This window comes from Anomaloglossus baeobatrachus, chromosome 1 (genome assembly GCF_048569485.1).
Source record: "Anomaloglossus baeobatrachus isolate aAnoBae1 chromosome 1, aAnoBae1.hap1, whole genome shotgun sequence".
Lineage (NCBI taxonomy): Eukaryota > Metazoa > Chordata > Amphibia > Anura > Aromobatidae > Anomaloglossus > Anomaloglossus baeobatrachus.
The window spans coordinates 78285510-78298233 of record NC_134353.1 but is presented as its reverse complement, the minus strand read 5'-3'; the positions used below and the strand labels follow the sequence as shown (position 1 = coordinate 78298233).

The 12724-nt window shown below is 46.7% G+C and overlaps 1 protein-coding gene across 1 annotated transcript in view; it reads left to right on the top strand.

Moving 5' to 3' along the window:
• STK32B (serine/threonine kinase 32B) overlaps positions 1-12724 on the top strand; it is a 404500-nt gene that overhangs the window by 158289 nt on the left and 233487 nt on the right. The window lies entirely within an intron of this gene.

Below are 12724 nucleotides of genomic sequence, written 5' to 3'. Positions count from 1 at the left end.
AAGTGTCCATTGTCAGGAAGTGGGTGTATTATAGTATAGCCCTTAGGCAGGGCAGCCAAAAATTGGGAGGCTCCACATTGTCCCTGGGTAGAGACGTGCATGATGGCCTTTAAACCTGAAGTGCCCATTGTAAGGAAGTGGGTCTATTTCAGTATAGCCCTTTGCCAGGGCAGCCAAAAATTGGGAGGCTCCACATTGTCCCTGGGTAGAGACGTGCATGATGGCCTTTAAACCTGAAGTGCCCATTGTAACGAAGTGGGTCTATTTCAGTATAGCCCTTTGCCAGGGCAGCCAAAAATTGGGAGGCTCCACATTGTCCCTGGGTAGAGACGTGCATGAGGGCCTCAAAACATTAAGTGTCCATTTTAAGGAAGTGGGTGTATTTCAGTATAGCCCTTAGGCAGGGCAGCCAAAAATTGGGAGGCTCCACATTGTCCCTGGATAGAGACGTGCATGATGGCCTTTAAACCTGAAGTGCCCATTGTAAGGAAGTGGGTCTATTTCAGTATAGCCCTTTGCCAGGGCAGCCAAAAATTGGGAGGCTCCACATTGTCCCTGGGTAGAGACGTGCATGAGGGCCTCAAAACATTAAGTGTCCATTGTCAGGAAGTGGGTGTATTATAGTATAGCCCTTAGGCAGGGCAGCCAAAAATTGGGAGGCTCCACATTGTCCCTGGGTAGAGACGTGCATGATGGCCTTTAAACCTGAAGTGCCCATTGTAAGGAAGTGGGTCTATTTCAGTATAGCCCTTTGCCAGGGCAGCCAAAAATTGGGAGGCTCCACATTGTCCCTGGGTAGAGACGTGCATGAGGGCCTCAAAACATTAAGTGTCCATTTTAAGGAAGTGGGTGTATTATAGTATAGCCCTTAGGCAGGGCAGCCAAAAATTGGGAGGCTACACGTTGTCCCTGGGTAGAGACGTGCATGAGGGCCTCAAAACATTGTTCCCATTGCAAAGGAGCGGGTCTCCTGTCGTTGTAATGTCCATTCTGCAAAGAATGGGCGAAAAAATTTACCACTGGGGGTATACCTGAAACAAAGACCTAACTATTGTAACGGTCATCATGATGGCGCATGAGGAGAAGGAGGAGCAGTCCAGCGATTATCCAAAGTCGAGAAGTGTACCCATGGGTGAGTGGAGGTACATGGCAAACTTTAAATTCCGCTCTCATTTGCTGGTGGTGTGGTGAAGTCTGGCCCAATCCAACCCTTGTTCATCTTTATCAGAGTCAGCCTGTCAGCATTTTCAGTTGACAGGCGGGTGCGTTTATCTGTAATGATTCCACCTGCGGCACTAAAAACACGCTCTGACAAAACGCTAGCAGCAGGGCAGGCCAGGACTTCCAAGGCGTAGAGAGCCAATTCATGCCACGTGTCCAGCTTGGATACCCAATAATTGTAAGGCACAGAGGAATGTCGGAGTACAGTTGTTCGATCTGCAAGGTACTCCTTCAGCATCTGGGCAAACTTAGGATTTCTTGTGGCACTACCCCGCACCTCAGGGGCTGTGGTACGTGAGGGGCTGAGAAAACTGTCCCACATCTTAAAGACTGTTCCCCTACCTCTGGCGGATTGGACTTGTGCCTCTCTCGGCTGTACGCCTCGGTTGTCCACTGATTCCTGACCTATGCCGCTAGCGTTTTGTGAGGGGAATGCTTTGCCTACTTCCGTGAGTATGGCCTTCCGAAACTGCTGCATTTTGGTTGACCTCTCCTCCACGGGAATAAGAGACAAAAAGTTCTCCTTGTAGCGTGGGTCTAACAGTGTTACCAACCAGTAATGATTGTCGGCCAAGATGTTCTTAACGCGAGGGTCACGAGACAGGCAGCTTACCATAAAGTCAGCCATGTGCGCCAGACTCTTAACAGCCAGGACTTCAGTAGCCTGACCAACAAGATGACTGAACATGCTGTCCTCCTCCTCCTCCTCCTCCTCCTCCTCCTCCTCATCTACCCTGTCCTCTGGCCAGCCACGCTGAATCGAGGATATGACTGGTGTGCATGTCATATCCTCAATTTGGCCGGAGAGTTGCTCCATGTCTTCATCCTCCTCCTCGTCATAGTCCTCCACTGCACGTTGTGATGAGACGAGGCTGGGCTGTGTGTTATCACCCACACCCACTACTGTTTCTTGCTGCAACTCATCGCGCTCCGCCTGCAATGCATCATGTTTGTTTTTCAGCAGGGACCGTTTTAGAAGGCAGAGTAGCGGTATGGTGACGCTAATAATGGCGTCATCACCACTCACCATCTTGGTGGAGTCCTCAAAGTTTTGGAGGATGGTACATAGGTCTGACATCCATCTCCACTCCTCAGGTGTTATGTGTGGAGTTTGACCCATTTCCCGACGGCTTAGGTGATGCAGGTACTCAACAACTGCCCTCTTCTGCTCACATATCCTGACCAACATGTGCAGAGTTGAATTCCAACGCGTGGGGACATCACACACCAGTCTGTGAGCCGGAAGATGCAAACGGCGCTGAAAGCCGGCAAGGCCGGCTGAAGCAGTAGGTGACTTTCGAAAATGTGCAGACAGGCGGCGAACTTTTACCAGCAGATCAGACAGCTCTGGGTATGACTTTATAAACCGCTGAACCACGAGGTTGAGCACATGGGCCACGCATGGAACATGTGTCAGCTGGCCTCGCCTCAAAGCCGCCACCAGGTTCCGGCCATTGTCACAAACGACCTTTCCTGGCTTTAGGTTCAGAGGTGTGAGCCAGTGATCTGCCTGCTGTTTCAGAGCTGTCCACAGCTCTTCTGCATTGTGGGGTTTGTCACCTATGCAGATTAGCTTCAGCACAGCCTGTTGCCGCTTCGCCGAGGCAGTGCTGCAGTGCTTCCAGCTTGTGACTGGTGTGGAGGGCACAGTGGATGAGGATGCGCAGGAGGAGGAGGAGGCTGAAGAGCATGACATTCCGGAGCTGTAGAGTGTGGGTGAAACACTGACTGAGGTAGGGCCTGCAAACCTTGGTGTGGGAAGGACGTGTTGCGTCCCTCGCTCAGACTGGGTCCCAGCTTCCACAATATTAACCCAGTGTGCCGTCAACGAGATGTAGCGGCCTTGCCCACAAGCACTTGTCCACGTGTCTGTGGTTAGGTGGACCTTGGGTGAAACAGCGTTGTTCAGGGCACGTGTGATGTTTTGTGACACGTGGTTATGCAACGCGGGGACGGCACACCGGGAGAAATAGTGGCGGCTGGGGACCGAGTAACGTGGGACAGCTGCCGCCATCAGGTCACGGAATGCTTCTGTCTCCACCAGCCTAAAAGGCAACATTTCCAGCGCAAGCAGTCGCGAAATGTTAGCATTTAGAACTGTGGCATGTGGGGTGTTGGCAGTGTATTTGCGCCTGCGTTCAAAGGTTTGCTGAATGGATAACTGAACGCTGCGCTGGGACAAGGACGTGCTTGATGATGGTGTTCTTTCTGCGTAGGCAACTGTAGGTGCAGGAGTGGAGGAGGCTTGTTCGCAGGCAGCATGGACAGAGGATTGGCTCGCATGCACAACCAGCGAAGACGTAGCAGTGACATCAGCAAGCACTGCTCCTCGACTCTGTTGTACTTCCCACAAAGTCGGGTGCTTGGCTGACATGTGCCTGATCATGCTGGTGGTGGTCAGGCTGCTAGTTTTGGTACCCCTGCTGATGCTGGCACGGCAGGTGTTGCAAATGGCCTTTTTTGAATCATCTGGATCCAACTTAAAAAACTGCCAGACTCGTGAAGACCTAACATTTGGACAGGCACCTTGTGTCGTCGTGTTGTTCCGGGGAACGGTTGCCTGACTTCTGCCTGGGGCCACCACCCTGCTTCTTACTGCCTGTTGTGATGCTACGCCTCCCTCCCCCTGTGCACTGCTGTCCTCGCTCTGCATATCCTCCTGCCAGGTTGGGTCAGTTACTGGATCATCCACCACGTCGTCTTCCTCTTCCGCACCCTGCTCCTCCTCCTGACTTGCTGACAATTGTGTCTCATCATCGTCCACCACTTGTTGAGACACGTTGCCAACTTCGTGAGAACGTGGCTGCTCAAATATTTGGCCATCTGTACAGACGATCTCCTCATGACCCACTTCAATATGAGCTGGCGAGAGGCCAGAATGTGTGAATGGAAACGTGAACAGCTCTTCCGAGTGTCCAAGTGTGGGATCATTAATGTCCGAGGAGGACGTGTACTCAGCCTGGTGGTAGGAAGGAGGATCAGGTTCAGAAATGTGCGGTGCAGTATCACGGCTACTGACACTTGACCGTGTGGAAGACAGAGTGTTTGTGGTGGTGCCAATCTGACTGGAAGCATTATCCGCTATCCAACTAACAACCTGTTGACACTGGTCTTGGTTCAAGAGCGGTGTACTGCTGCGGTCCCCAAGAATTTGGGACAGGACGTGCGAGCGACTAGATGTGGCCCTTTGTTGTGGCGAAATTAGAGCTTGCCCACGACCTCGGCCTCTGCCTGCACCACCATCACGTCCACTTCCTTGTTCCTTGCCAATGCCCTTGCGCATTTTGCAATGCTGTGCACTGCTGACGTGTATATTCACTACTTGTGCGTTATATCAAAGTTTCTGGAAATTGCACACAAGTGCACCTGTACGCTGCCACCGACAGGCACACACGTGCGGTTTTAAAAACCAAGCACGGACGCAATAATAACCTAACACAGGTTTTAGGAGCAAAAATTAAGAACTCTGACACTATCAGCCACTGCTGACTGACGTGTATTATACACTACACTTGTGCGTTATATAATAGTTTGGTAAACGCACACCAGTGCACCTGTACGCTGCCACCAACAGGCACACACGTGCGGTTTTAAAAACCAAGCACGGACGCAATAATAACCTAACACAGGTTTTAGGAGCAAAAATTAAGAACTCTGACACTATCAGCCACTGCTGACTGACGTGTATTATACACTACACTTGTGCGTTATATAATAGTTTGGTAAACGCACACCAGTGCACCTGTACGCTGCCACCAACAGGCACACACGTGCGGTTTTAAAAACCAAGCACGGACGCAATAATAACCTAACACAGGTTTTAGGAGCAAAAATTAAGAACTCTGACACTATCAGCCACTGCTGACTGACGTGTATTATACACTACACTTGTGCGTTATATAATAGTTTGGTAAACGCACACCAGTGCACCTGTACGCTGCCACCAACAGGCACACACGTGCGGTTTTAAAAACCAAGCACGGACGCAATAATAACCTAACACAGGTTTTAGGAGCAAAAATTAAGAACTCTGACACTATCAGCCACTGCTGACTGACGTGTATTATACACTACACTTGTGCGTTATATAATAGTTTGGTAAACGCACACCAGTGCACCTGTACGCTGCCACCAACAGGCACACACGTGCGGTTTTAAAAACCAAGCACGGACGCAATAATAACCTAACACAGGTTTTAGGAGCAAAAATTAAGAACTCTGACACTATCAGCCACTGCTGACTGACGTGTATTATACACTACACTTGTGCGTTATATAATAGTTTGGTAAACGCACACCAGTGCACCTGTACGCTGCCACCAACAGGCACACACGTGCGGTTTTAAAAACCAAGCACGGACGCAATAATAACCTAACACAGGTTTTAGGAGCAAAAATTAAGAACTCTGACACTATCAGCCACTGCTGACTGACGTGTATTATACACTACACTTGTGCGTTATATAATAGTTTGGTAAACGCACACCAGTGCACCTGTACGCTGCCACCAACAGGCACACACGTGCGGTTTTAAAAACCAAGCACGGACGCAATAATAACCTACTAACAGGTTTTTTTGGGGAGCGACAATTACAGTACAGACAAGTCAGACACTATCTGGACTGTTTTACACTGTGTACACCAGCCCCAGATATGAAGGCTGGTATACGGTCACCACTACCCTGCCTGCCTGCCTGCCTGTATACTGCTACAATAGTCCTGACAAGGACTCTTTTGGTCACTAGCCTGTATTCAGACCTGGCTATACCCTGCCTGTATATAGCAACAATAGTCCTGAGAAGGACTCTGCTACTGTACTCCGACCTGGCTATACCCTGCCTGCCTGTATACAACTAGAATAGTCCTGAGAAGGACTTTTGGTCACACTGTTTGCAGCCCTGCAACTGAAAAAGCTATAAAGGGCCGCAAAGCTTTCCCTGAATCAGCGACACTCTCCCTACACTCACTGTCAGAATAGCTGTGAGCAGAGCACAGCGCGCCGGCCGATATAAAGGCTCGGTGACGCTGTGCAGGCCGGCCAATCACTGCAATTCCACAACTAACAGGGCTGTGGCATTGCAGTGGTCTGCCAGCCAATCCCTGCATGAGGGCTGGCTCTCAAAAGAGCGCCAACATGCAGAAATGAAGACCACGAGTAAAGCACGAGTATCGCGAGATTACTCGGTCCCCGCCGAGCAGCCCGAGTACAGTGATACTCGTGCGAGTACCGAGTAGTGACAAGCATGCTCGCTCATCACTATTCATCACCGCAGGCAGGGCCGGCTCCAGGTTTTTGTGGGCCCCGGGCGGAAGAGTCCCAGTGGGCCCCATAAACACGGAGACACACACACATACACAGATACATACACGTACATATACATATTTAAAGACAAACTCACAAAAATACATATAAACAGACAAATCTATACAGTCATATACACTGACATACATAGATACACATCATACATGCATACATACAGAGACACACACTGCTATGCTGCATACATACATACATACAGACAGACACACACATACTGCTCTGCTGCATACATACATATAGACAGACACACACACTGCTCTGCTACATACATACATACAGACAGACACACACATACTGCTCTGCTGCATACATACATACAGACACACACACACACACTGCTCTGCTGCATACATACATACAGACAGACACGCACACTGCTCTGCTGCATACATACATACAGACAGACACACACACTGCTCTGCTACATACATACATATAGACAGACACACACATACTGCTCTGCTGCATACATACATACAGACACACACACACACTGCTCTGCTGCATACATACAGACAGACACACACACACACTGCTCTGCTGCATACATACATACAGACAGACACACACACTGCTCTGCTACATACATACATATAGACAGACACACACATACTGCTCTGCTGCATACATACAGACAGACACACACACACACACACTGCTCTGCTGCATACATACATACAGACAGACACGCATACTGCTCTGCTGCATACATACATGCATACATACATACACGCATACTGCTCTGCTGCATACATACAGACACGCATACTGCTCTGCTGCATACATACATGCATACATACAGACAGACACGCATATTGCTCTGCTGCATATATATATACATACATACAGACACGCATACTACTCTGCTACATATATACATACATACATACAGACACGCATACTGCTCTGCTGCATACATACAGACAGACACGCATATTGCTCTGCTGCATATATATATATACATACAGACACGCATACTACTCTGCTACATATATACATACATACATACAGACACGCATACTGCTCTGCTGCATACATACATGCATACATACAGACACGCATACTGCTCTGCTGCATACATACATGCATACATACAGACACGTATACTGCTCTGCTGCATACATACATGCATACATACAGACAGACACGCATATTGCTCTGCTGCATATATATATATATATATAAATACAGACACGCATACTGCTCTGCTGCATACATACATGCATACATACATACACGCATACTGCTCTGCTGCATACATACATGCATACATACAGACACGCATACTGCTCTGCTGCATACATACATGCATACATACAGACACGTATACTGCTCTGCTGCATACATACATGCATACATACAGACAGACACGCATATTGCTCTGCTGCATATATACATACATATAGTCACGCATACTGCTCTGCTGCATATATACATACATATAGACACGCATACTGCTCTGCTGCATATATACATGCATACATATAGACACGCATACTGCTCTGCTGCATATATACATACATATAGACACGCATACTGCTCTGCTGCATATATACATACATATAGACACGCATACTGCTCTGCTGCATATATACATACATATAGTCACGCATACTGCTCTGCTGCATATATACATACATATAGACACGCATACTGCTCTGCTGCATATATACATACATATAGACACGCATACTGCTCTGCTGCATATATACATACATATAGACACGCATACTGCTCTGCTGCATATATACATACATATAGACACGCATACTGCTCTGCTGCATATATACATACATATAGACACGCATACTGCTCTGCTGCATATATACATACATATAGACACGCATACTGCTCTGCTGCATATATACATACATATAGACACGCATACTGCTCTGCTGCATATATACATACATATAGACACGCATATTGCTCTGCTGCATATATACATACATATAGTCACGCATACTGCTCTGCTGCATATATACATACATATAGACACGCATACTGCTCTGCTGCATATATACATACATATAGACACGCATACTGCTCTGCTGCATATATACATACATATAGTCACGCATACTGCTCTGCTGCATATATACATACATATAGACACGCATACTGCTCTGCTGCATATATACATACATATAGACACGCATACTGCTCTGCTGCATATATACATACATATAGACACGCATACTGCTCTGCTGCATATATACATACATATAGACACGCATACTGCTCTGCTGCATATATACATACATATAGACACGCATACTGCTCTGCTGCATATATACATACATATAGACACGCATACTGCTCTGCTGCATATATACATACATATAGACACGCATACTGCTCTGCTGCATATATACATACATATAGACACGCATACTGCTCTGCTGCATATATACATACATATAGACACGCATATTGCTCTGCTGCATATATACATACATATAGTCACGCATACTGCTCTGCTGCATATATACATACATATAGACACGCATACTGCTCTGCTGCATATATACATGCATACATATAGACACGCATACTGCTCTGCTGCATATATACATACATATAGACACACATACTGCTCTGCTGCATATATACATACATATAGACACGCATACTGCTCTGCTGCATATATACATACATATAGTCACGCATACTGCTCTGCTGCATATATACATACATATAGACACGCATACTGCTCTGCTGCATATATACATACATATAGACACGCATACTGCTCTGCTGCATATATACATACATATAGACACGCATACTGCTCTGCTGCATATATACATACATATAGACACGCATACTGCTCTGCTGCATATATACATACATATAGACACGCATACTGCTCTGCTGCATATATACATACATATAGACACGCATACTGCTCTGCTGCATATATACATACATATAGACACGCATACTGCTCTGCTGCATATATACATACATATAGACACGCATATTGCTCTGCTGCATATATACATACATATAGTCACGCATATTGCTCTGCTGCATATATACATACATATAGACACGTATACTGCTCTGCTGCATATATACATACATATAGACACGCATACTGCTCTGCTGCATATATACATACATATAGACACGCATACTGCTCTGCTGCATATATACATACATATAGTCACGCATACTGCTCTGCTGCATATATACATACATATAGACACGCATACTGCTCTGCTGCATATATACATACATATAGACACGCATACTGCTCTGCTGCATATATACATACATATAGACACGCATACTGCTCTGCTGCATATATACATACATATAGACACGCATACTGCTCTGCTGCATATATACATACATATAGACACGCATACTGCTCTGCTGCATATATACATACATATAGACACGCATACTGCTCTGCTGCATATATACATACATATAGACACGCATACTGCTCTGCTGCATATATACATACATATAGACACGCATACTGCTCTGCTGCATATATACATACATATAGACACGCATATTGCTCTGCTGCATATATACATACATATAGTCACGCATACTGCTCTGCTGCATATATACATACATATAGACACGCATACTGCTCTGCTGCATATATACATACATATAGACACGCATACTGCTCTGCTGCATATATACATACATATAGTCACGCATACTGCTCTGCTGCATATATACATACATATAGACACGCATACTGCTCTGCTGCATATATACATACATATAGACACGCATACTGCTCTGCTGCATATATACATACATATAGACACGCATACTGCTCTGCTGCATATATACATACATATAGACACGCATACTGCTCTGCTGCATATATACATACATATAGACACGCATACTGCTCTGCTGCATATATACATACATATAGACACGCATATTGCTCTGCTGCATATATACATACATATAGACACGCATACTGCTCTGCTGCATATATACATACATATAGACACGCATATTGCTCTGCTGCATATATACATACATATAGACACGCATACTGCTCTGCTGCATATATACATACATATAGACACGCATACTGCTCTGCTGCATATATACATACATATAGACACGCATACTGCTCTGCTGCATATATACATACATATAGACACGCATACTGCTCTGCTGCATATATACATACATACATACAGACACGCATACTGCTCTGCTGCATATATACATACATATAGACACGCATACTGCTCTGCTGCATATATACATACATACAAACACACACCTTGCTCTGCGGGGCCCACACACGCGGCTCCGGGGGTCACACACACGGCTCTGCGCGTCCCACACACGCGGCTCCGGGGGCCACACACACGGCTCTGCGGGGCCCACACACGCGGCTCCGGGGGCCACACACACGGCTCTGCGCGTCCCACACACGCGGCTCCGGGGGCCACACACACGGCTCTGCGGGGCCCACACACGCGGCTCCGGGGGTCACACACACGGCTCTGCGGGGCCCACACACGCGGCTCCGGGGGCCACACACACGGCTCTGTGGGGCCCACACACGCGGCTCCGGGGGCCACACACACGGCTCTGCGGGGCCCACACACGCACGGGGGGACAGGGAGGGGCGGGGAGGGAGTGATGTCCCACATACTGATCAGGTCACGGTGCAGATGGGGCCCACACAGCGCCGGAGGGAAGCGATGTGCTGGGGGTCGCTGGCTGGCACTGTGACTCCTTCATCTGTGCGACCGAGCAGGACGCCGGGCGGTAGCTCCGCCCACAGATGATGCTCAATGAAGGAGAACACACCCTTAAAGGGCCGGCAGCCACAGTTTCCAGTGCCAAGGACTGCTGCCTCCGGACCGACCGCAGGTAAGCCGAGTGGGACCGCGTGTGTGTGTGTGTGTGTGTGTGTGTGTGTGTGTGTGAGTGTGTGTGTGTATGTATGTATGTGTACATGCCGCGGGCAGGAGGGGGCGGAGCGAGCTGAGCGGGGAAGTGTCGGCTTCCTGCACGTAACTAGGATAAACATCGGGTTACTAACCAAAGCGCTTTGCTTGGATACCCGATGTTTATCTTGGTTACCAGCTTGTGGCAGGCTGCCAGCGATGGCTCCTGCACACTGTAGCTGTAAAAAGCCCTGCTTTTTGCTGCTAGAACCGTTCTCGAACGTTTCTAGAACTATCGAGCTTTTGAAAAAAGCTCGAGTTCTAGTTCGATCTAGAACATGGCCCAAAATCACTCGAACCTCGAACTGGAGAACCTCGAACCACGAACCGCGCTCAACTCTAATTTTGACTCTCTAATTCGGACCCATTTTATATCATTGTAAATTGAAGAATAGTTTGGACTAGCAAGCTGGAGTTTTACCCTTTTCTTTGTCATATCCTGTCAGTTGACTGTCCTTCTCTTGTAATCATACTTATTTTGTTATGGATTTTTATAAAATTTGGAAAATCAATAAAAAATGTTTGGAAAAAAACCCCCAACATACGGTAGTACAAATACACGGTAAGGCGCAGCCCCCCTACTACACATTCATCCCACCCCAGTGTCACAGAGGGATAGAGGAGCTCTGACATTCACAGATTTTGGGAGCAGTAAGTGACACTTCCGCAATGTCAGAAGTCTACGCAATATTACGATTTCTCATTCATCAAAATTAAGCACCTTTGCTACGGATTTGCTCATCATCCAGTTCATGGTTTCATTCTCGTCTCTCTATCTAGTTACATCATTTCTCAGTCACCCGTGTGAGGAGTAATTGGATATATGTGTCAGTGTTGTAAATCATAAAAACAAGTTATAAATAAAACTAAGTATAATCAACTTTACTTGTTCGGAATCAATCCACTTTCCTGTATGTTATCTGACGCTAAGCCTGTAAGGAGCTTTGAGAAGCACATTTACATCATGGAGGGGGAATAGCAAATCTCAGAGCGACATTCTCTTTGGGTGGGTGGGGGGGTTGTCATCATTTATTGGAAGCTCATTTTTCAGTTTGTACATTGATATATAGCAACGTATTCATAAAAACATTTCCTTCAAGTTTAGGCAGTGAATACACAGAGCTAATGTAAAGTTGTGGAACTTCATTATTGAATTTAGGACTATTTTTTTCTTTAGTTTTTGATGTTTTTAGGGTATTTATAATTTTTACCAAATTATTCTTTTAATTTGTGT